The sequence below is a fragment of the Melozone crissalis genome, unplaced genomic scaffold (genome assembly GCF_028551555.1).
Source record: "Melozone crissalis strain CALT ecotype California unplaced genomic scaffold, PUWL_Pcris_2 ptg000005l_1, whole genome shotgun sequence".
In the NCBI taxonomy this organism is placed as follows: domain Eukaryota; kingdom Metazoa; phylum Chordata; class Aves; order Passeriformes; family Passerellidae; genus Melozone; species Melozone crissalis.
Genome location: NW_026535783.1, coordinates 14,493,118 through 14,519,570, shown reverse-complemented (window position 1 = coordinate 14,519,570; position 26,453 = coordinate 14,493,118).

The window sequence follows — 26,453 nt, the reverse complement described above, 5'->3', positions numbered from 1 at the left end:
GGAAGAAATGAAAATCATCAGACAGAAACTTAATCGCTTCCGTCAGTCTCTGCAAAAGCAAGTGAGTGAAAGTGGGATGCAGTCACTGCAGTCACCAAAGTGGTGTTTTCTGCCCTTCTTGCCTTTCCACTCAGAGCAGCAGCGAGTAGGGTGATGCCTCTGAGTGCCATCCTGCTCTAGTGTGTATCACAGTCACTCTGAAGGACATTCCCTGCTGTGCTGAATCTCAACTGCGGCCTGGACAGTGAAACTTGTCCTTTGGCCTTTGGGCCAGCAGTCATCCAAATAGATTCCTGCTGGCCTGTTCCTGCTCCCCTTGTTTCTGGAGGTGTTTTAACAGTGGAATGTGCTGACCCAGATGGAGGATTGAAACAAGCTGTTGTATCCCCTGTCAATCTGTTCTTTCCCTTTCCTCACAGTCGATGACTCCTGGCTGACAGGGACAAGCTGCAGTGTCTGACTGCTTTGTTCTCTTTGACTTGAGCTGCAAGTGCTGAGTTCTCACAGGGCAGCCTGCACAGACTTCCAGAGAATGTCTGGCAGTGAAGGACCCCAAGTTAGGAGTGAGGCACAGGAACAGTGCCCACCAGAAATGCTCCAGGTCCAGCACATCATGGGCTCTGAACCTGCTGCCGCAGCAGCATCACCTCGAGGAAGCTCTTCTGTAACACCTGGGAACTCGAGCTCGGGCAGTTTGTTCATCTCCCTGGAACAGCAGACTGAGGAGAAGTACCTGGAGATGCTGGGTATGTCTGGGCTGTTTCTTGTCTGAGGGACAGTGTGCTGTGTGCAGGTGCCAGCAGAGCTGTACCAAATGCTCCTCCTGAGTTTGGTGCCACAGGGCCATTTAGGACTCCCCAGAGGAAGCGCTGCGCTCCGAGGCAGCGAGAGAGCGCTCTGGGTGTTCCTGCTGCCTCTGAGGGCACCTTGGACTGGCTTGGGTTTGCCTGAGCTTCCCTCTCTGCTGAAGGCTGAAGCAGGGATTGTTCTTGCATCAGCAGAAGGCTGTGACCTAGCAAATGATCTAGAAGCGCTGTGTGCTAGTGGCCAAACGGAACAGAATTTTTAGCTTCCTAAATTCTCCTTAGACTCTCGAATTCGAACCAGTCATCAGAGCAAAAAAACTGCAGAGAAATGAACTGGCTTTGGAGTTATGTCTTTTTAGTTGGGGATTATTTTGGTGGGGGGGGGGGGGAGAGTGGGGTTGTTTCTGTGCTGTTTACTTTTGGTGGGGTTTTTTTGCTGTGTTTTTCTCCATCCTGAAAGAGCCCTTCTGCCCCACATCTTACTGATGTCATTTTTATTACTGTTACCACTACTACATCTGCAGTTTATTTTCATGACAATGCTACAGTTTTGTTAATAAGAGAATACTATCTTTTCGTCAATAAGAACTAGTTAGAAAGAAGTTCAGGTTAAAGGGCGAATAGAGAGCACAAGGTGTTTTCCACGTGCTCCCAAAGAAAAAAGCAGTATCTTTATAACAACTTTTATTTAATCTTCTAGTTTTATGCTTCTCAAGGTGTGTCCAAGAGACACATCCAAGTGGCAAGATCAGATAAAACTATACTGCAGGCATTTCTCAGGAGAGAGCCTCCAGCCCAGCCATGGAATATTCCTCAGATTCATGGCACTTTTCCATACCCGATTCCAACTCTTTGCCACGACTGTTAAAATCCTACCCATTGGCCCAAGCCCTGCTCAGATCAGTCTCTAAGAAAACACATCAAGTCCTTTGTGATTCTGCAGCACAACCCAATGAATCTGCTTCTTGCCCGTAATAGCTGCCAGTGCTGTGCTCTCAGATAAGACCTGGTAGAGTTGAGACAAGAGCCCAGTGGATTCTGTGTCTACCATCACCTGTTGGGACAAAAAGGGCACTGATCCACACCTCGGTGGGGCTGATCTCAAAGCCCATCCTGTTGTATCCTGAATGGGGGCAAAAGCTTGTACGGGGCTCAGGCTCACTCTGGCTTCTTCCCATCAGTGCCTGTCAGTGCTCATGCTTGGGCTTTGCCAGCCTTGTTGTGGTCACTGCCCTGCCCCTGGGGGCTGGAGGGACTGCAGAGGCTGGAGCCTCCCTTAGCTGGGAGGGTTCCGCTGCTGCCCGGCTGCTGCAGCGCGGAGCTGCCTGAGGCTGCAGCCCCTTCTCTGGGCCGGCTTCTGCCTCGCACGGCCTCGACTCACAAGAGGGTCAGCATCTGCTCTGGGCAGCTCTCTGTGTCACAGGGGTACCTGAGGAGCACTGCTGTTCTCTGTGCCCGTGCCCGCCGTGCCGAGTTGGGAAGATGGGGACGTGTGCGGTGCCGAGAGGGTGAGTGCAATGGGGGCGACTGATCCGCGCTGTCAGGGTGAAGAGAAGCGGCGTGGTTCCTCATGCGGGACACAGGCAAGGGCGTCTTTGAGCTCAGCCTGCTCATAAAGGGTGAGGGTCCTGATGCTGAAAGCCCCATCACAATTGGTTCTGGCATGAGCTGCTCTGGTTTACAACTGGGAAGGCATTCTATTGGCAAACTGCTGAAAGCTGGAGAAAATGTCCTCCTCTCCTGGAAATGCACGGCCCTGTGCTTTGTTTCCTCTCAAGAGAACTCTTCAAAGAAATGTACAAAATCCGTCTCTGTGCCAGCCATCTGCATTGCAAGGCTGCCTGTCTTGTTACTGTCATTGTTGCTGTTGATGTTACCCAGCTGACCCCAAAGGGCTCAGAGCCTCCGACAGTGGGGCTGCCTTTTGTATCTCCTAGAAGCTGGGATCTCTGCTGAAAGAGATTTTGCATTTTGTTTCCCTCAGGGAGAATGGTGAACAACATGAAAAATCCCCTTCTGAGATACAAAGACCTGGAATATATTGGCAGCGGGTAAAACCAAGAGCAGTTACTCCTGCACAACCATGGGCCAGGTGTTTTTCTGGTGGAATGTCTATCCAGCGTGAAGTCAGGCCAGCAGCAAAGATGTTCCCACACTGGGGATAGATTGTGCCATCTCTCAGTGCTGCTCAGAATTTGTGAGTGGGCGCAGGAGGCACGCTGCAAAGATCTTGCCTGCATCAAAGAACAGGACCTGGAAGGTCTCCTTGTCACTCAAGTCTGGGACAGCTCTGTGTTAATTTTCTTAGCATTTTTTGATGTCTCTAAATTGTCTGGCCACAGTAATGAATGGAGAAGAATCTTGCTTGCCTGAAAGAGCAACCTACTCCTGATAGCTGTGAGATAACAGTTCCCAGGAACATTTCTTTCCCCTGGTTTGCAGAAGGAAAACGCTGTGTTCAGGATAGGAACCACACGGTTAAGAAAGGGAAACCCAAGAGGAAACACTTAATTCCCTTTAGAAGTAGAACCCCAGTGCTTCAGGAACAGGCCCAGTGCCCATGCACTTGAGAGGAAAATGCATCATCTGCCTTCTGGCAGAGCCCTCCTGCATCCTGCAGGTTTTACACATTTACAGCACAGATCTCCTGTGTGGGCTGGCTTTCAGTGCAAGATCTAAATGGCTTCTCCTTTCTCTGCTTCTCCTTTGTTTCTAGGAGTTTTGGAGATGTTTGTAGAGCACTCAACAATGCCCCAGGGAGAGAGGTAAATGTCAAGAGCCCCTGCAGACTCTGCTGCTCTTGAGGGGCTTTCCCCTCTGGTGTGAGCTGGGGCTGGAGCTTTGGCTAGAGCCCTGCTGAAAAGGCACAAGAAGCACAGACTGGTGCCAGCCTGCAAAATACATTTGGCACTTTGTCCTCCTCAGCTGCCGGAAGGAAGGCACGCAGGGCAGCGCTTCCTTTCAGACAAGGACGCGCTCACTCGCTCTCCATTGCTAAAACAAAGGTGGTGCCTTAGAGCACCTCCCTGCTCTTTGGGGCTACAGCTTCACAGTCCTGAATTCTCAATTCTGGCTGCCAGCAAATCCATCGGAAAGTTACTGGTAGTTCCTTAGCCACCTGCAGTGCTGCACTTGGCAACTGCACATGGGGAGAGATCTGCAAGGTGCCCTAAAAGCCCTAAGCCCTGCCCATAGCCCAAAATGGAGAGTATTTAGGCATTGATTTCTTCTTCTGATTCCTAGAAAGAGCAGCAGAGATTGTGGTCAGAGGTCTGTGGGTGATAGTTGAGACACAACTGTTACCAAGTGGACAAGGCAAAATGTCAGTGGCCCCACGTGTCCTGTAACTGGCTCCCAAGGCAGCAGAGAAATGGGCTGTTGGAATGTCAGTTCCTAATTACTGCAGTGCCTAATCACAAGGCAGTTTGGCACAGCTCAGCTGTGTCATTGCAAAATCAATCGCTCCAGGTGCATTGTTGTCCGTTGCCACCAACTGCTGAAGGTGTCTTTCACAGGCAGGGACCTATGTGAATCCTTGGATTTTCCTGAAAGGAAGAAACCCCAGGCACAGAAAGCACCATTTCTAGAGCACTGGCAGGGCAAAAATCCCAGCAACATGAAGACATCACAATCAACAGATGAATGCGACTCTGGGCCACATTTGCCTGGGATGGCCAGGTCCTGCACATGACAATTGGGGAACAGGTGGTCCCATTGTTCTACTTTCTGGGTCTTTCTAGGAACTAGAAGAATCCTCATTGAGCCTGTGAAGCACTGAGCTTGGAAAGTCATGGTTCAGTATTCCTGTTTTGTTTTCATTTTTTCTTTCCTGTGGACAGCATCCATTTGTAACAACAGCCAAGCCAGCATCCATCCTGGCACCAGTCATCAACTCAGTCCAGAAGAAGTAAGAGACAAGAACATATCATGTCAAGATGTTATCTCCATAACCAATTTTGAGTAGAATTGTAGATTGAGATTCAAGAGTAGGATTGTTGAAGAGTTTTGTCGGATAGGGTTATAGACTAGGATTAATTAAATAAAGTAATTAAATAAATTTTCTGAAATATCAACTCATTTGGAAGATGGTTCTTAAGATCCCCTTCTGACTCTTTCAGAAAACTCAACATTTTCTCCTGAGTTAGCAGCTGTTTTTCTACTGGTGCTAAGACACACTTATTGTTTCTTTTGAATGGTTCAAAAGTGGGGAAGGTTCTTCTTCATTCATCCTACACAGAGAACACTGCCTTTGGAATACCACCCACTGCCTGGTTTTGGCACAGCTGTGGTATTTCTAGTTGAGGCAGAAAAGGCAGTGGCATTTGCAGGAAAAACCAAAGGAGGAGTAGGGCAGCCCAGACATCCTCCCTGGATTCAGGCCTGCAGCTGTGACTCAAGAGCATTTGGGTTCCTGCCACTTGGATTTGGATCACTAAATGCAATCTCTTTGGCTGCAGGAGAGGCAGGAACCCAACATGACAGGTCAGAGGCCAATTTCTAGCTGTCACTGCCTGCAGGAAAAGGCTCCATCATGCAGGACTCCAGCATCCTCAGCCAGACACAGCAAGTGCTGGCAACTCAGAAGCCTGCACCTCCGCCTTGCACTAAAGACAACACCTCCCACAACGGGCACTTACAGGTACAGAGTTTTGTGGTGTGACCCCTCCATGGAGCTGGTGGACTCACCACCCTGCAAGCCTTTGAAAAGAGACTGGATGTGGCACTGGGTGCCATGCTTTAGTTGAGGTGTTAGGGCATGGCTTGGACTCGATCATCTTAAAAGCGTCTCTCTTCCAAGCCACTGATTCTGTGAGTATGTTACTGAGGGAGCTTTTCCTGCAGCCCTGGAAAGGCCTCTGGCGGCCCTTGGCCGAGGACGGTTATCAGGGCTCATGGAAAAGAAGCAAAGGGCTCAAGGCGAAGGCTGAGAGGGCAGAGCTGCCCCAGAACGGCCCAGAGCCAGCCTCATGTCCTCCTCCTCAACCTGCGCCCTCTGCACTGTCCTTTGCAGCGCCGGCGGCTCCTCTCGCTGCGGGGCTCCAGGCCGTGCTGGGGGCCGGGCCCCTCGTCTTCGGGAAGCGCCGGAGCCTCGGAGGCGAGCGGCTGCTGCTGTGGCTGGCAGGGGAGAGCTGCGGCTGCAGGCACGGCGAGCTGCCGCTATGGCAGGCTCCTGCCTCTCCTCTGGGCTCTGCTCCTGCCCTGTGCGCACAGACACGGCAGAGGGCTGTCCGGCAGCTCCGTGCCGTTCCGCAGCGGGCCCGGCCGGGCTGCTGCTCTCTGCGGCCTCTACCCGCCGCTGCCGGCCCCGCCGCGCCACCGCCTGCCTCTGCTGCGGCCGGGCCCACACCGGAGGCAGCACATTGCGGCCGGCTCGGGAAAGCCCTGCCCGCAAAGCGCCCGCCACAGCCTCGGCCTCAGGACCTGTCGGCGTCCTCGCAGCTGCGAGCCGGCCAGGGCCTCCTGCCGGCCTCGGCCACAGCTCCCGCCCGTGTCTCCATGGCCGCGGCTGCTCGGCACAGCGGGCTGAGCACAGCCAGCGCCAGCAGCAGCTCCTCACGGGCCCAGGCTCCTGGTGCTCCAAGCCCGCCCAACCATGAATTCCAGCCCTGAGAGGCTTGGTGTCCCAATGCATCCCCTGGGGACAACAGAGTCGGCCGCTGAGCTCAGCCCATGGTGACTCCACCAAGTGACTAATGGAAAATTCACCAAATCCTCATCAGAGACAAGAAAAAACTCCCATGGTGCCTGACAGCCTGAAGCAACTGCCAATTACAGGTCATTCCATCCATGTGGGAAAAGAGCCTTTTGCATTAAAGCAGAAAAGAGTTATCTAAATGGAAGCCAGGAGCCAACAAGAAATTTATTTGGACTCATGCTTCTTCTGTTGGTTAAAAAGACCAAGAAATTGCAATCTTGCTCTTCTGACACAGCCCTCTGTTCATGATGTGAGATAGTGAGTGCCGATGTGCAGCAGCTGATGCAAGGAACAGGGACGAGGATGCAGCAGGCACAGCGCCAAGCTGACAGAGGGATGATCTCTGGCAGTGGCACTGAAGGAGAAGAGTTTGCAGGCAAGACAGAAAATGGCTCTTTGTTTCACCTCTTCTTTCAGTGTTGCTAAGAATGCAGCCTGGAGCAAGCTGGGAACACCAGAGTATGGAGCCCTTTCCAGGCAGGGCTGCATCTGCTGAAGGGGCAGAGGGAGCCCAGCAGGGATCAGACACAAAGCAGCAGGGGACTGAAGAGCCCCTGTGGTGGCAGTGAGCAGCCTCGGGCTCTGCGCACTGCTGGTGGTATTTTCTATTGAACCACCTCCAAGGACTTCTGCTGTGCTCTGTATTTTTAAGTGTTACACCCCTTGGGTTTTTTTTTTTTGTTGTTGTTGGTTTTGTTTGTCTGTTTGTTTTTAGGGGTTTTTTTGTTTGGTTGTTTTGGGGTTGTTTTTTTGCTCATCTGCTGTACCTTTATTTCCCAAATTTTCCTACCCTGTCAGCAGCAGCTCCTGCTCAGCACTGGCTCTAAAATATCAGCAAAGCAGCTGGCAACAACAATGGGTGGAATCGTGTGACTCAAGAATACTTATGTCAAAGCCCTGCCAGTGCCTTATGATTTGTCAGAACCTCCTTTTCTGTGCAAAAACTACGGATTAGTGGAGGTTTTTTGCAAGGGCTCCTGAGAAGCAAATGTTGTGCTGGGATTCTCATGAGTGTACCCGTTAACTTCATTGCAGCAAAACAGAAAGTAAGGTCAGGGTAGCAGAGCAGCTGGGAGCTGATCACTCCCTGCAAAGGGCTGGTGTAGGATGTGGGAACACCACATTCCAGGATGGGCCAGAAGGGTAAATGTGCTCAAAGCACTGCAGGTGAGGTTTGGGTTCACTCAGAGGGCAGTCAGGGCTGGTGAGCACTGAAGATCCAGCTGCAGTCCCCATCCATGTCCCTTTCAGCGCTGGCTTTAGGGTGTCTGCAGCCTGGATCCAGAGCGCCCTGGGAGGCTCCTGTGGCTGCCTTTGCACCCAGGCTGAGGATGCCCTGGAGCCGCTGAGGCCGGCAGTGGGGACCAGGGCTGGGGCTTGTGGCCTGGCAGGTGTGGCTCTGGGGGCTGTGACATGCCAGGGCACGGGTCACTGTCACTGCCCTCCGGAGCCCTGGCTAGCTCTGTGATGTTCCAGGCACAATGGCAAGAATGAGGAACAGGTTAGGTTGGGATTTTGCTTGAGCCAGAACCTCTAGGCCAGCTGCCCAGCAGTAGAGACCCCTGGAGGACCCAGTGAAGGAGGCAGAGACAGCTCTTCTGCAGTGTAAAGTGCAGCTATTTTATCAAGAGAGGCGATGGAAAGGTTGGCAGGAGAAATTCCCCAGAGGGAAACAGAGGTTAAAAAACCCCCAGCACTCTTCTGCACGGGCTTTTAAAATCTTTCAAAACGGGGATAGACAACATATAGAAACCAAAAAGCGACTCTCGGGGTGTTGTTTTGGGGGCTACAACAAATCAGAACAAAGGGAGGAGGGAGAGTTGGGATAGGGATCGGATCTTGGGGTCAGGGACAGGGAACTTTCTGGAACAAAGGGTAGCCTTTGGGCTGATGGATGGGCCCAAGGGGCCGGGTTATCTTGACAGACAGGGAAAAATCCGGGGAGGAGGGAGGGAATTCCTTGAGGGACACTTGGGTAGGAGGGCATAACACAGGGGAGAAACAATCTGCAATAGGTCAGGGAACACTTGAACATACTGCAAGCTAACAGAACATTTGACTCAGAAACTAATGCAGTGCAACACAGAAATTCAGGGCTTCAGCAGCCGAGAGGTGGCACGATTGGAACCCGCAGCAGCTGGTGAAAGCCATCTCTGTCCTTCAGGTTCCTGCTGTGTGGGAAGGTGCTGCGAGTTGTGGTGGCTGCACTCCTTCTTTGCTGGGAGGATGATCTGTACCAGGGGAGAGCAGAAAGCTGCCGTGGTGAGCAGAACATGCTCAGAGCATTCCAGTTCAGAGAATGGCACTGCCCCTGAAGGGCAAAACGCTTGAAAGCATAGAATTCTGTGCAGAACCGTTGCACAGATTTTCTCTTTTAGAACATGCCCATTTTTGTATTCTGTAGATGAATACCCTGGGTTTTATAGAATACATGGGTTTTTTCTAAAGTTTGTTGGGGGAACTCTCAAGTTTATTTCTATTTGCATTTTACCTACAGCATGTATACAAATTTTTTTTTCTTTCGGAAATACTTTGGGAAAAAATAACTAAGCATTTTTTAATCTTTTGGGATATTGTCATTAATATCCTTAGAAAGCAAAACTTGTTGAACATGTGTGAAAACACAGAGAGGGGGAAAATAGCATAAAAGTCTTTTAGAACAGGGCGTGTACGAAGGACTGCAGAACTGAGTAATTCCTCCAAGGGCAGAATTAGCAAGATATATCACCAAGAATATCTTCCAAGATACTTCCTTAAATCAAGGGAAATGTGACCTGCAGCCATACGAAGTACAGCCAAAGCAAATGAAAACCTTTGGAAAAAAAAGGAATTTTGCCAGTGAGATCAGTCTGTCTGGATAACTGAGGGATGCCCATCAACCTTGCACTGCATTCCTCAATAGTTGCAATGTCTTTTCTCCCAATTTCTGTGAAGTGAATAAGCTGCAGTTGTTTAATCATTAATTTATGCTCATTGGGGAATTACCAAGCACCATGTATGTTCTTTTGTAGCTGAGCAGGACTTGGGTTTCCCAAGTCTTCTACAAAGCAGAAGGGAACCACACAGCTGCTTGTGCTAATGTTAATGAAGGGTTTCATGAAAGCAGGTGAATGAGAGCATTGCATTATAGAACTTCCACATTCAAGAAAACAGGAGTCCACTTAGAATAAAACCTATAAGGCTAGCATAACATCAGAACAGGATGAAATGAAATTACTAGAAAGGAAGTGATGCATTAGAAATTAAGTGTATCATTTCTGATACATCTGCATGCATTTGCAAGCTAAAGCAGAAAAAGAAGGGCAGAGATAATAGGGAATGAAGATTTTAAAATTGCACTGTGCAGAAGAGACATATGAACCACCAGTGTGAACACAGGTGGGAGATTCATCTTGGAGATGGATTAGAGTGGAATCCATTCACTGAATGTTTCTGTGGTGCACATGAGTGCAAAGACTGAGGAAAAAAGGAGAAAAGTTTAGTTTCTGACAGCTATTTAGATTCCTGGAAGCATTGTCTAGAGATGTAAAAATCTAAAGCCTCAGAGAATCTGAACCTAAAACATCCCCAAATTGATTGATCAGGTATGATGGGCGCATCTCTGCTCTTTTCAGAGTCAATGAAATTGACAATGAGTGTCTGGAAATTAGGAATTCCCAGATTTTATCTCGCTTACTTAAAGAACACCTTAAAAAGGCACTTCAGGAATTGAACTATGAAGTTCTTCACCCTGCTTTATTTACTTTACATTTGAATACAGACTGGTAGAAGGAGAGATCTGGCTTTAATTTCTCCCCAGATCACCTGTTGCACTCTCAGGTTACGAGTGGATGTAAAATTCAGCTAATCACTCTCTCTATCCATGAATATTCCACTAGTGAACTGACATGTAGAAATATCCTTTTTCCCTTGGTACCTTCCTAAATGGTGCCCTAATGAACAGGAGACTTGCATAAATCTCACATAAAATCACCAAAATTGCTGAAATTAACACTCAATTCCACGATCAAAGCTTCTGGGAAAAGGCTTGACAGGATCACTGAAGAAACTCAAACTTGGGAGAGAAACATGCATTTTAGCACTGATCAAGGGGAAAGAAATAGAAGTGCTGTAAAAATTCCAAGGGGAAGGTAAGGAGAAAGACAGGCAACACAGGAAGCACAAGGCCCCGTCAGATGACCTGTGGAAGGTGACTTTGTGCCCCAGCACTGTTAGAGGACTTTCCATGTCATTGGTGCAAGCAGCCGGAGACATAAATAGTGATTGATTTGGGGGCCGCAATCTTGGTAAATGCAGAGGTGGTTCAATAACGTGATACATTTTATATATTCTATTTATTACAGTACATTTATTCAAATATATATCATGTGGTGTATTGTAGAAGTCCTTAAAATCAGAGGATTTTGGGAAAGCTGCTCCTCAGTGAAGAGGATTTCCAGCTTAGAGGCACATAAAAATGAAAAGAAGACCATGGACAGTGCCATTGCCAGAGGCCCAGGCTGTTCAGAGCAATGGATCGTCCCCTTCGCCGCCTGTAGCTGATATCCCTGTCACTAATATGTAGCGACTCCGGGGACAACAAGATGGGAAACCATCTCTCTAAACCAGAATGGGGCATCTTTTAATAGCTTGAGGCAATTTTACAGGGTCAAGGCCATTCCGACATCTCAAAACGTGAACTAAAAGATAATTAATCTGGGTAAAAGTGAATACTCAAAATACAGACTTGAAGTCCGATTTTCCCTTTGATTTCTGGGACCAGATAAAGTGGAAAATTCGTAATCTAGTCTCTCTCAAAATGGAAGAGTCTTTGGTCAAGCTTATGCCTGTCTCCAGAGCTTTAATGGAGAGCTTTGATCAGAGTGATTGTAACAGAGACTTTCTCAAACATCAGAACAGAACACCTGGCTCTGAGACTTGAATTCTGAGTGGTGCTGGACCTTCATCCTCCTCTGGGAGGATCTTGGATTTTGTTCAGGGTGTCCTGGCATGTCCAGGGTTTCTCCAGGCAGTGTGCACAGCACCCGGAAGCCCGGAAAAGGGGAATCAGATCAGCTTCCAGCTTTGGTCGTGTTCTCTGCTTTTTCCAGGATTCCCTGAGTCATTGACGCTGGAACCAGGCATCATCCCAACTCCTCCAGGAAATCATCCACCCCCAGAATTCCCAGAAAAGTGTTTGGGATTTTTCTTGCATTCCAAGAGTTTGGGGGATCATGGGATGTGTTCTAGGGAGGCTGGGAATCAAATGGGTCCAGGAGATTAATGTTTGGGGAAGCTTTGCAAAAGAGGAGCTGCTGTTTCTGTGCTCTGCTGCTCTTCTGAAAAAGATGCGGCTGGATCTTATTCTGAAGTTGTGCAGGTGGGGTCAGCCAAGGGGGGCCTGGATCTGCTCTGCCTGGCCGAGGGGCTGCAGGGTCGCTCCTGTCACTGTTTGCCCTTCCCAGGAAGTCACCCCTCGGATTGGGCTCAGGCTGGCAGTTTGCTTTGGAGCTCTGAGGACTCTTTTCATATAGATTGCTCTGCCAAAACTTTCCGGGACATTCACCACTTTTGGCTCCCCAGCCTCCGGTTACAGCAGGTGGGAGGGCTTTGGATTTGGCTCTGCCTGCAGGGGAGCGGGCAGGGGAGAGGACAGAGGTGGCGGGGGGCAGGCAGGGCTTGAGCAGGGCAGGGATGGCTCTGCCCAGAGAGATGGATGGCGTGGAGGTGGGAGAGCTCAGGAAAGTTGCTGTGGAGGCACAGACAGTTCATTCAGAAGCCTTTAAGCCTGTCTCATTGCCATTGGGGTCAGGGGGGGAAAGCATGCTGAGATTGCTCTTGGGCCTGAGAGTTTTCCAGCTGAATCCCTGCGGGCAGGGATACAGTGTGGAACCTCTCACAGTCCATTGGAAAGCATCACAAATACAAAGTTGGGGTCCACAGCTGGAGAGCAGCCCGATTTGTATGAATCTAAAAAGATCCAATTTAGTGAATCCAGATGTGAGTTAGCAGGCTCTGGCTTTCTTCCTGTCGCCAAGAACTTGGAGCTCTCCTCCCCAGCCCTTCCTGGCAGGGCTCCCAGGAAAGTTGCTGCAGCAACACTACTGCCAAGTGACGCCAGCCAGGGGCTATTTACAGACTACGAACGAGACAGGGCTGCTTTGGAAGGTGCCTAGAGCTGTTTATTTTTCAGCATCAGTCACATTACGTGATTATGATAATGGGAAGATGCTAGCAGCTCACAATACAGACAGCAGGCCAAAAATCATAAGGTTACAACTTACTATATAAGCTTCTTAACAAATCACACAAAGCAAAACATATTGATAGTAGTTCTATCCAATCACCATAAGCACACGTAGCTTTGGTTAAAACAATGCTTGTTTATTTTGAATACAGTACCTGTTTGTAAGCCTGTCAAAACACAATGCACAGAGCTCCATTCTTAAGCTTCAACCTTCCTAATATCTTGCTAGATAAACTTTCTGCAGCTTAGAGAGCTGTTCAGAAGAGCATTAATACACAGGCTTATTGTTCGATTTGCCCTTGCTTTTTCTACAGTTTAAATAATTTTTTCTGCTGACCTATCTCATGACTGTTTCTTTAGCTCTACTCACAGTTCTGAGGCCTGCCTTTTGCAGCTTTCCCAAAACCCTCTAATTTTATGGATTCCCTCAATTCCCCCTCTCTCTTCACCCAAAAAGAAACCTTACCAATTGTGTCATTTAATACTTGCGTTTTTTAGCCTTACTATAATATTTTTGTTTCTTATCTGCTTAAAGCATGTTTTTGTTGGCACTAAGCATTGCTGTATTACAACACAGCACTTTAATGCTGTGAAGGTCCAGTCAGTGGAAAGGGCATAAATTATGCCTGACAATAGTTACAAGTCATTGTTCAAAAATCTCTTGTCGATTCCAGGGTCATAACTCAAAACCTTCCTCCATTTCTATTCCATCATCCACCATCTCCGTGACATTTTGAGCACCTGTCTGTGAATCCATTTCCTACCTCTCTCTCTTGTGTGATAAAAACTTCTTGGACAGTTTTGTTCATCTCTCGTTGCACACACTGAAGCGTGCAAGGTATTACTATTAATATTACGACCAAAACACCCAATACATATGGAGACCTATCTTGCAAAGTTCCCTTAGCCAAGGTGCAAAGCTCCATTCTTAGGACAAATTATCTGACCAGGACCCACCATCTTCTTTAATTTGGGCTGTCAAATATTTCAGCTTTTGTGTGCTTTTGAGGATGGATTCAGAGTGATCAGACTGGTTCATGCAACACAATCCTTCCAATTCCTCACAACCATGTCCTTGTGCCAGTAAAAGAAAATCAATTGCTGCTCTATTTGGAAGGGTTGCATGTGTAACACTATTAACATTGGTCAACATGTCACTGATTGCAGTGGATGTGCCATTAGTTTGTTTACTCAGCCAACATGCAACCCGATCTAATTGTTTCAATGCCATTGCTGAAGCCAGCTGGGGTAAAAACAAACCTTGGAACTTGGAGCTTTTTGGCAGGGTTCATGGGACAGCTGATTGCTGTGACAACACTACCTGTTCTTCTGGATCAGATACCGGAGTGATGAAAAGGAAAAAAAACCACGGTCTAAACTGACAGTAGACCTTCCATTGCAACTACCTAAGTGGTCTAATATTATTCAAATTTAGAAAAAATTTGGATTCAAATAAACACTTCCTTGCCTTACTTGTAAGATATGGTCATAATGATGTAAATCCACAATACGAAATTCCTTCTCACAATGAGACCAATGAACTTATAGGAAAAATGCAAAACAATTATTATACTTTTCCTGATCAGCCTCCAAGTGTAACAGAGATGCTAACAGCTTGCAGTAAGCTCATCTCTCCAAAACATCTTGCTAATGTGCAAGTCAGTGCTTTTGGAAAGCAGATTGCAGATTCTTAAGAAAAGTTAGGAAACCATTGAGAGATACGTTGGGAAAGGCTTTGGGAGAAAATTGGGGACAAAAAATGGAAAAGCTTGAAAAGGCCCTTGAAGCACAAAGAAACATTTTCTAAAAATCTGTTGGTACTGTACAGTTGGACTCTGATAAAAAGGCTTGTGGCTTTGCTTGTGGTAAAGCAGGACACATGAGAAACCACTTTCTATTTGCCCTCAGCATAGGAAAAGGAAGCATCTTGCTAAGTACTGTCGTCCTCAATTTGACATCGATGGCAAAGCTTCGCCGTTAAACTCAAAAAAGAGCGCAGATTATCACCGCACCTCGACACAAGTAGTGACCTCCTTACAGTCAGTTACCCAGTCAAATGGCATTGGTACCTCAGTCATTTATCCCTCAGTCAACCATCCCTCAAATGGTCTCAGGTCAATATCCTCACGTACAAGGTTTGAATTGGCCGCCTCAAAAATTGATGCACCTTTTAAATAATTTCTGATATGAAAGTATTTCTACTGCAATTATCAGGTTTTATCAGCAAAGACAAGAGCTTTTGATTCTAGGCAGAGCTAGCACCAAAATTTTCAGACTTTCAGTCCTTCCAACGGTTGTTTCAGTAGATTTTTACAATAAACCAATATGTTTAAATCTTGCATGTAACGTTCCTATAGCGACTCCACCAAAAACACCTATAGCTATTGCATTTCTTCTACCCATGAGTACAGCCAAGCAAAACAATTTTCCAGAGAATTCAATGCTGTCTGTGCCATTTGGAACCTCAGGTCCTGAGGTCTTTTGGGTGCAATTTTTGGACCCCAAGCAAGCAAAATTGAGTTGATTCCTGACCCACTGTGGTAAAAAAATGTACATTACAGGCATGGAGGATACTGGTGCAGATGTCACTGTATTCTCTCACATGTTTTGTCCCAGAGATTGGGATTTAGTAGCTCCTGCAGGTTCCCTCACAGGGACTGGAGATGCTGCCGTGTGTTGGCAAAGTGCATCCATGATTAACATTACAGGTCCTGAAGGAAAGACGGCAATACTGCGTCCTTTCCTTGTTCAGAAGCCTCTCACTGTCTGGGGGAGAGACGTCCTGTCCCAATGGGGACTAGAACTGGAGGTGGAACTGTGGTGGAAACCACGTCAAAACCTGCCACTTGAAAGCTGAACTGGAAAAGTGATCCTCCTGTATGGATTGATCAATGGCCTTTAACAGAGAAAAAATTAAATAGCCTTAAGAAATTGGTAAAGGTGCATGTACAAGAAGGTCACATCACACCCACAAAGAGTCCCTGGAATTCACCAGTATTCGTCATCCACAGGAAGGCATTGGACTCCTGGAGGTTGTTTCATGACATGAAGATCAATGTAGTGACTGAAGACATGAGATCTCTTCAACCTGGACTTCCTTCTTTATCAATGATCCCAAAACACTGGCCTCTCATTGTCATTCATTTAAAGGATTGTTTTATCCACATCCCACTTCATCCCAATGATGCTCCAAGATTTGCCTTTTCAGTTCCAGTCATCAATCAAAGAGAACCCATGCAGAGATAGCACTGGAAAACGTTGCCTCTAAAAATGAAGAATTCGCCTATAATTTGACAATATTTTGTAGTACAAGTTTTGTCTCCAGTTCGACAGAAGTATCCAAGATCCGTGATTTCACACTACATGGGTGATTTGCTCATCACAGCTCCAACGAAGCCAGGGATGGAGAAAGTTTTCCTAGTGTTGTTACTGACATCCAAAATGCTGGACTTAAAATATCCATACCCAAAATTCAAGAAGTTCCACCTTGGAACTATCTGGGATGGAAGATGACTGAAAAAACTATTACACTGCATAGGATACAGCTCCGCACCTGTGTCAACACCCTGCAAGACTTACAACAGCTTCTAGAAGAAATCAATTGGGTCAGACATGTTTTGGGAATCACGGATGATGAATTGGGTCCACTTTTTAATTTGTTGACAGGAAGCTGCGCCATCGACTCTCCTGAACTCTAATACCTGAAGCTCGCGCAGCGCATGACGAGGTCATGGAGGCTCTCCAAAGACAACAAGCTCATCGCTGTATTCCAGAAAAGCAATTCTTTTCTGCAATTTTAGGAGGAAAGATGCAACTTTGTTCTGTCATTTTTCAATCAGACCCTTCTGAGAGAGATCTTTTCTTGAGAATAGAATGGGGTTTTCTTCCCTCAAGGTTTCCAAAGACAATTTTTAAAGTCTTAGAGAGGATAACACAAATTCTGATTAAGGCCAGAACAAGGTTATTAAGTTTAGCAGGTGAAGAATTTGCAGTTCTCTATTTACCACTGAAAAAAATTATCTTGATTGGGCAATGCAAAATTCTGCAAATTCTGATGATTTTGAACGAGAATTATTAAATTTTGCAGATATTGCTTCTGTTCATTACCCGGCTCACAAATTATTGCAGGCAAAATTGAGTTTTAGAGAGAAACCTTTGTTAAGTAAAGAACCTTTAAACACAATAACTGTCTTCACTGATGGGATCTGGCAGAAGTCACAAATCAGTCATTACTTGGTTGAACCAAACCAAGTTCCCAACTAAAACTTGGGAATCAGATATTCAAATAGTAGAGGGATCTGCTCAGATGGTTGAGCTTGCTGCTGTGGTTCAGGCTTCTCAGTTCTTCCCACAACCTTTTAATTTATTCACACATTCTGCCTTTGTTGCTAATGTGGTTAAAAGAATAGAAGGATCAGTTCTAAAGAATCCTAGTAATGACACTTGATATCATTGGCTTTCAAGGCTTTTTACAACTTTACAATAAGGAACTAATCCACAGTTTGTTTCTCACATTAGTGCTCATTCTTTGCTTCCTGGATTTTTAGTGGAAGGAAACGCGAGAGCGGACAAACTGACAGTGCTTATTTCAAACACTTTGCCAAACATTTTGGAACAAGCAAAACTGAGTCATGCCTTTTTTCACCAAAACGCACAAGCACTTGTGCGAATGTTTCAAATTTCCAAAAGTCAAGCTAAAGCTATCATTAGTACTAGCCCTGACTGTCAGCTTGTGCAGCCTCCTGTTTCTAGAAAGAGTTGTTCAACCCACGGAGTTTTCAAAGCCTGCACTTATGGCAAATGGATGTCACTAAATAGCCTTCCTTTGGTATTTTTACCAATACATATGTTTCAGTGGACACATTCTCTGGTGGAGTTTTTGCTTGTCTTCACACAGGGGAAGCAGGTAATCATGCCTGTCAACATTTTTAGCAGACCTTTTGCTTCACTGGGTGTGCCCCTAGAAGAAAAAACTGACAATGATCCCACATAGGTATCTCCAAAATTGGCCACATTTTTAAAGATTGGGGTGTTTGTCATATCCTTGGTATTCCACATTCTCCCACAACCAAGCAGTTGCTGAGAGGACATATCAGACATTAAAACGCATTCTTGATCAAGAGAGGGGGGAGTGGAGGTCACACCACAGATGAGGTTAAACAAAGCTTTGCATGTTTTAATTTCTTAAACAGCTCTGTTGCAGAACCTGATCCACCGATTTCTAGGCATTTTTACAATAACACACAGGCAAAACTGAAAGAAAATCCCCCTGTTATAATTAGAAACCCTGGGACAGGACCAATTGAAGCTCCTTTCTGATTAATCACTTTGGACAAAGGGTTTGCTTCTTTCTCTACAGGTGCAGGAATTGAGTGGGTCCCAGCAAAAAACGTCAAACCATATCGCACCCCAGGACAGTTGACGAGCTCAACACCGTAGAAGCAAGTACGCAGACGTGAGCCAAACAGAGGCATCACAGGTCACACCTGACGTTCCTTGTGCATCGGGGGAACCTGCAAACTCTGATTTTATGTGGTTTATAAATGTGTCACTTGTTGGTTTCATAGAGCTCTATTGGAGAAAGTGCAGGTTTTCTTTGGTTAATTTTTATTAAAGGTCAAAAGTAATGTTTTTGAATTGAGAAGGATATGGGAGGAGCTTTAGCCAACAATTAGCTCACAAAAAAGGATGCTGCAAAATCAAATGTTACTACGATGTCAGTTTTGATTGCTTCTTCTAGTGCAGAGTTTTAGTCAATTTGTAGTGTAGATTTGTCTGTGGAACAACCAAAACCAAATGTCTGGGTGACCTTAGCCAAGGCAGCAGGCTCGGATACCATGTCTTTGTCTAATTCGGAACAGAAAAGCCTTTCTCAACCTGACTAGTCAGTGTGCCAGTAAAGAATTTGCCCTTGGTCAAAAAGCAATTCAATAGTAAGCCTGGTGAAATTGACAATGGGAGGAGCCCTGTATAGTCTTGTAACATCTGGGAAAAAGAACTTCCCAAAGCAGTACCTGAAACCCCAAGAATTAGAAATCCTTGGTCCTTTAACAATGTATTTTTGCCTTACATTTACAGCTAATGATTAGTGAGAAGGTGATCCTCAAAGTACAATGTTACTCCCCATTATTTTGTATACAGAAACTCAAGGTTTTGGTGTAATTATTAGGAATGTACGGAGGTGCTTTCTAAAGCTGACCAATATCCACGACAATTACCAAAAGGATGTTGGTTCACCTGTGTAGATAGGCCCAGGCAGGTGGCCATCACGCCCTGAAGGTGGCCCATGTAGCAATGGGATGCTCACTGTAATTGCGCCTACTGCCAAAGCGGTCATTAAGAAAAAGCAAAGGGGAACAAGATCTGGTCGTCATTATCGTGAATACTGTAGAAGTGATTTCACGCCTTGGAAGGCTGCGAAAAGGATTTCAGCAGGTTTGTTTTTACCCCAGCTGGCTTCAGCAATGGCATTGAAACAATTAGATCGGGTTGCATGTTGGCTGAGTAAACAAACTAATGGCACATCCACTGCAATCCGTGACATGTTGACCGATGTTAATAGTGTTAGACATGCAACCCTTCCAAACAGAGCAGCAATTGATTTTCTTTTACTGGCACAAGGACATGGTTGTGTGGAATTTGAAGGATTGTGTTGTATGAACCTGTCTGATTACTCTGAATCCATCCTCAAAAGCATACAAAAGCTGAAAGATTTGAAAGCTCCAAAAAAAGAAGATGGTGGGTCATGGTTAGATGATTTATTCCCAGGATGGAGCTTTGCACCTTGGCTAAGGGGACCTTGTAGAATAGGTCTCCATATGTTGGGTGTTTTGGCAGTGATACTGGTAGTAGTACCTTGCATACGTTGGTGTGTATGACAAATGATGGACAAAACGATCAAAGAAGTTTTTATCACACAAGAGAGAGAGGTAGGAAATGGATTCACAGAGAATTCTCAAAATCTCACACAGATTGTGGATGAAGGTATAGACGTGGAGGAAGGTTTTGAATTAAGAGCTTAGAACAGGTGAGACTTTTTTGGAACAATCACTTGTAATTGCTATCAGACATGACTTTTGCCCTTTGAACTGACTGGACTTTCACAGCATTAAAATTGCTGTGTTGGAATATAGCAAGGCTTAATGTGAGCAAAAAGGATGCTTTAAGCAAGTAAGAAGCAGGTATGCTGCAGTAAAGCTATGAAATGCAAGGTAGGTAATAAACAACACGGTTACAAAGGCTTCTATTTACCCGAACCGTGAGGGGGAATTGTGGGAATCCTTCAAATCAGAGGGTTCTGGGAAAGCTGCAAAAGTCACATCTCAGAGAAAGCTGAACTGCAGTTAGAGCTAAGCAGTAAATTTGTCAGCAGAAAAGTTATACAAGAAGTAGAAAAGTAAGGACAAATAGAACAATGGTTTGTGTCTATTACTGTAGAATCCAGGACATTCATATGTCTGAGATGTAACACAACAGAACTCTCTTTGGTCATCAGCAAACAGCTTCGTTTATTGCCTTCAGCCCCCTCAGCCCATTTAGCCCATTCCAAACTCCCAGGACGAGACATCTCATTGGTCTATCTCTGTGCCCCCAGACTCTGAACCAATGCAATGTCTGCATCTTAGGAGAGCTCCCATTGCCTGGGAACTTCTGTCAGTCAGTCCAGAGGCTGCTCCGTGGAGCTCAGCTGGGCTGCTCATTCTAACTTGATTGATACTGGCGCACCAGTGTATTAACGTTTGGCTGGAATGACTCCCTGAGCTACAGAAAAGTATCTCTAACAAGATATTAGGAACTTCTAAGCTTAATAATTGTAATATTTGCCCAATTATCCCATTAAAAAAAAAAAAACCAGTATTTAAGGTAGCAGTAATTTTTATTGAATAGTTTAGAAAATATACAAATAAGGGATAATTTGGTTCAAATAATAGCACATAAGCAAAAGATACCGCAGGGTACGGAGGGCAGAGTTCTTGACCCTTGCCACTTCACGTACAAGCTTGCCAAGTGAAAATCACCCTTTATATGCCATATGTCAATACCATCTCCTCCTTTTTTCGGTTCGTCACTTTTCTGTCCCCGCCTTCCTCACCACCTTTACCACGCATGCGCCACCACTCGGTTTGGTGGTCGCACAAGTCTTCGGGGGTCGTCACTGATGAAGGCCCTATAGTCTTCTTCGTTGTCCTTTAATTCACCTTTGGGTTACACATGCGCATCAAGCCAGTATATAGCCAGTACAGCCAATGTAAGCCAAGACTAACGTATCACTCCATCTACATATCAAGGCAATAAATCCCTTAGAATTAGCATTTGTTGGGACCGAACCAGGTTCTTGCTCATTTTTAGCACCTGTATCTTCAGCTTCTTTCCTGTGGTCCTTGAGAACAGCTGCTGGGAAGGGGGGTGGAGCCCCTCCTCTCCCTCTCTTCTTTGGAATTACAACTTTTTAACTATTTATTATTCTCAAATATTAATTACTCTATCAATATCAATTACTGTTTTAAATTTTATCAGCACGAATGATACCTATTTATCACAATAATGGAGCTCTGCGCATTGTGTTTTAAGGCTTACAAGCAGGTATAGTGTTTGAAAGAAGCAAGCAGTGTTTTAACAAAAGCTACGTATGCTTATAGTGGTTGCACAGAACTACTGTCAATATGCTTTTGCTTTGTGTGAGTGGTCAAAAAACTTTTCAAGTAAGCTGTACCATTAAGTTCATTGCCTCCAGCCAGGGATGTGAGGTGCTGGCATCTTCCCACTGTAACAACCATGTCATGAGACTGATGCTGGAAAACAAACAGCTCGAGGCGCGTTCCTCAGCAGTCCCGTCCGTTTCGTGATTCGTAGAGAGACCCGCGGCCAGCAATACTCAGCTGAGGACCAGAAGAGACCGGAATAGCCCGGGCACTGCAGCTCCACCGCAAGGCATCCGGCAGCCTTGAGGGTACAAAGCGAGCACAGGTCGCAGCTCCTCGTGTCCGGAGCGAGCCCGGAGCAGCTCTCCCAGGCCGCAGCCCCTCCCAGGCCCAGCTCCGGGCGCAGCCGGGGCCGCTCCGCCTGCGCGGGGCCGCTGCCGGGGCGCTGTGGCGGCTCCTCCCGCGGGGCGGAGCTGAGGCGGCCCCGGCGGCCCCGGCCCGGCCCCGCTGCGCTCCGAGCGCGGCCCCGGAGCGGCCCGGCCGAGGCGGCGAGGGACGGGCGGCGAGGGGCCGGGGGCATGGGGCGCTCCGGGAACGGGCGGACATCCCGGCAGAGGGGAGAGAGACGTGGCAGAGGGAGGAGTGAGCGGGAGAGGGGAGAGATGCTGGGAGGAGGGGGAAATTCCCAGGAGAGCGGGACGAGCCCGGGAGTAGGGGAGATCACGGGACGGGGGCGGGGGTGAGATCCGTGCAAAGGGTGGGTAGCCTTCCAAGAGGGTAGAGGCGGGGAAACAGGAAAGAGCCCTGGGAGAGGGGGGAGATCCTGGAAGAGGGAGGAGTAATCGGGAGAAGGGCAGATCCAGGGAGACGAATAAAAGCACTGGCTACAGCCCGGGAAAGGAGGGAGCTTGGGACAAGGGGTAGCTTAGGACTGGGGAAAACCCGAGAGAGAAGGGAGAACCCAGGAGACAGGGGACAACCTGAGAACAGGGAGGAGATCCGGAGTAGAGTGGAGAGGGCCTGGGAAAGCGGGGAAAGACATGAGAGAAGAGAGCCCAGTGGGAGGAGCCCAGGAGCGGAGGCTCCTATAGGCGGACTGGGAACCCGGAGAGCCCGGAATCAGGGAGTCCTGCAGCCGGGCCGAGAACGGGCGCGGGTCAGTGCGGTTCGGGAGAGCGCGGCTGCGGGGCTGGCTCCGGAGGCGGAGGCGCGTGGAAAGCGCTGCTCGGCAGCCCCGGCGGCGCTGAGAGCACAGCCCTGCCCGGGGAGGCAGCGCCACGGGCGCCGCTCGGCTTCCCAGCCCGGCCACGGCACCGCTCGGCTTCGCCGCCGGATCCGCGGCAGCTCGGAGCATCGCTCCCTGCCCGGGCCCGAGCCTCACCTGCGCCAGGTGCACCAGCGCATCGCCTCTGCCTTGACAACCCAGAGCGAGCAGTGCCCGGCAGGGACTGCAGATCCCCTTTGGTGGCAGAGAAAGAAGAGCAAGGAATCTTCCATGGGAGAACCTAGGCAATAGGATGGGGTGTCCAATATGTTCAGATGCACTCACAAGGATATTATTGCTCTTGGCTCAGAACATGGAATAGAAGTGGGCAGACACAAATCAGAAGCTGGTTGCAATATCCAGGGATCAGATTTCAGAAAAAAATGCTATGCAACTGCTGGAATGCTTAATGGATGACTGATTACCCTTTGCCAAGTAATCTGGACTTGTTAGGGGCAGCATACTTATGTCTCAAAAGTTACTCTAGAGATATTCTTAAGAAAACTTTGAAGAAAGGCTCATACACCCACATTTTAATGCAGTTGCTGTGGGTTTGATAAATGAAATTTGCTTTAATGTCTTGATTTTCCTAAAGATTTGTGGGGGTTTTTTTTCACACATGCATGCATGCTAAGTTTGAGAATCTAAGGTAAGGTCTTTTTATAGGGGATATGGAAGAGACAGGTCTTCAGCCAGCAATATGTCAGTGAGAGACAGCTGAGCGATGATTACTGAGAAGAAGAGCCCTGCAATAGAGGTGTGAGCTGCATTGCACAGTGCTTGCTGTGGGCCAGAGAGCACAAAGCAGGCTGGCCTGGTGGGCCTGAATATTTCTGCCAAACACTCTGCATCTCACACCTTTGCTCGGGCTCAGTGCAGAAATGCAGGATTGCAGGCGCTTCCTCCCAGAGCTGCGTGAGGCGCTGGCTCCTGCAGATGTGCCCTGCCAAGCTGTCCCTGCCTCACGCTGGCCTCGCTTCCCCTGGCACAAGAGCCGGGCCTGAAGGAGGCTGCCCTGTGCTCCAGCCTGCCGAGCAGCCCAGCTCCCTGCCCCGGTGCCCAGAGTGCTGCACACACTGCTGACCTTTGCCAGGAGTTGCAGGGCAGCTGGCAGAAGAGGAGGAATCCTCAGGCAGCCCAGCGGCCCTCGGCTGCCCTTGGCCTTTCTCTGCTGCTGGGCACACTCAAGATGGCCAATGCCTCCAGGCTGGGCTGTGTCCAGCACGGCTGCGCTTCCCCTTGGCAGCTGCCAGCTGCCACCTGGGCTCTGAGAGTGGAGGATTCACCCACTGCCAGGAACAGGCACCCAGGGCCCGGCTGCTGCCTCTTGCAGCTCCAAGGGCCTCCTTCCAGCCTGCCTCTGCCGGGGCTCAGCCTCCTCCGGCCTCTGCCGGGGCTCTGCTGGGGCTCCACCCCAGCCAAGGCCAGGCCCACTCTCACCTCCCAGGCGCTGACAGCTCTGCACCACAGGAGACCTTCCCGAGCACCCTCTCTGATCTTTCTGCTTTCTCACTTGAGCAAGGCTCTCCTGCAGCCAAAGAGATTATTGCATTTCGGGATACAAATCCAAGTGGCAGGAGCCCCAGTGCTCTCCAGTCACAGCTGAAGGCCTGCATCTGCACAGGGTGTTTGGGCTGCCTCATTCTTCTTTTGGTTTTGCCTTCAAATGCCATTGCCATTTCTGCCTTTAAATAGAAATACCAAAGCTGTCCAAAAACAGACCAGTAGGCCAGATTCCAAAGGCAGTGTGGTCTGTAGAGGATGAATGAAAAACATCCTTTTTCCCGACTTTCACACCATTCCAAAAAACACCGTGTCACTTTCCACCTTTAAGAAACAACAGACAATTCAGAAGAAATTCTTGAGCGTATTCACAGAGTGAGAAGGAAGGGAATCTTCAAGGTGAGTTGTGTTTTCAGAAACTGTATTCATTTCCAATCCAACTCTGCAGTCCTATTAGACAATCCTACTCTAATCCTAATCCTAATCCTAATCCTAATCCTAATCCTAACCTACAATCCTACTCTAAACTGGTGGACGAATAAATGGTCCTGATGTGGTTGTCAGGTTGTTCTCTTCCTCCTCTTCTTCACTGAAACAATCAGCGGCACCAGGCTGGATGCAGGCTCAGCAAATGTTACAAATGGATGCTGCCAAAAAGGGAAAAAAACCAAATCAACAAAAAATAATGGACCATGACTTTCCAAGCTCAGTGCTTCACAGGATTCCTCTGGCCTATAGAAGGATGCAGGAAGAGGACCAATGGGACCATCTACACCTCCACCTTTATGTGCAGGACTTTGCCATCAGAGGCAAATGTGGCCCAGAATCCCACTCATCCATTTATTCAGGTGTCTTCATCTTGCTAGGATTTTTGCCTTGCCAGTGCTTTAGAAACGGTGCTTTCTGTCCTTGGAGTTTCTTCTTTTCAGGAATCTCTAAAGCCTCACACTGGTCCCTCTCTTTGAAAGACAGGCACTGTGCTTTTTCCCACAGGGAGACAGAGCAGTGTCTACCTTTCCATGCCCTGCCCCTCGTGTGCTGGATGGCTCCTTCCTTCCCAGCAGGGCCAGCTCAGTGGCACTGGGCCCTGCAGTTCCCTCTCTGCCACACAACCCGGCAGTAACCCTGGCACAGTTCCCGTCTGCTTGAGCGTGCCAGGGAGCAGATGAGGCTGGGACAAGTCCCTCCCAGCTGTCCCTGTTTGCGTGGCAGAAACCTCTAAGGGTGGGCTGGGGGGCACAAACCAGGGCCCCTCAGAGGCTCACAGTGAGCCCCCCAAGACCCCTCCTGCCCACAGCCAAATCTCTGACCCCTAGGCTGGGACTGGCTTCCTTGGGTTCCTGCACCACCATTTCATGTCTCTGTACTCTGCATTGCTCTACTTCAATATTTTTGCCATTAGATAAAATTGAACACCCCACCAAATGACAAAAGAGGGAGACTGAAACAGCCAGAGGAGCTCCCTGACTCAGGAAATGCAGAGAGAGGTGGAGTTTCTCAGTTTTGTGAAGAACAGGCCCCAGGGAGACTTTATTGCCACTTTCCAGGACTTTAGAGTGGCTTTGAAGAAACTGAGGGACATCTTTTATAACAGGGCCAGTTACAATAGGATGTGGGTGAATATTTTGAAACACAAATAGGATCTAATCAGAACTTGTTTACTCGGAGCATGGTGCGACCCTCACACAGTTTGCCCCAAGAGCTTGTAGGTGCCCCATCCCTGCAAGCATTCCGGCTCCAGTGTGAAAGGGCTCTGAGCAACCTGATCTCTTTAAAGATGTCCCTGCTCATTGCAGGACACTTGCACCAGAGGACCTTTACAGGACCCTGCCAGCCCAGCCCAGTCTAGGATTCCTCACCATTTTAATTTGAAGAGCACCAAGAATGGAGGTGAGGAGGAAGGGAGCTCATGTGATGCCTTGGACTTGAGTGGAGGAGGAGCCCATCCCTCCGAGCCTGTTTCACCTGCAGCCCCTTCACATTTTACCTGCAGGAGCTCCCTGGCAGACCAGCGCTGCTCCTCGTCTCTCTGCAGGCAGCAGCTCAGGAAGTCACGCAGGCAAGGCGAGAATCGGTTGGGCTGCTGCAGCCGTGGGGTCCCTACTGTGGCTATCAGTTGTGCAGCCTGGAGAAAAAGGAGACACCAGGCTCCACTTGCTGCTTTCACATCTCTAAGTGCTCTCCCACCTCCCTTAGTTTAACCTCTGTTCTTCAGTGGCAGTTTCTGCCCTGGCAGAGACCCAGAGATCATTTTCCTTTACCAACCAAACACCCAAACCCTGATGCAGCCACAGCTTTTCCACCATCCCGAAGATCT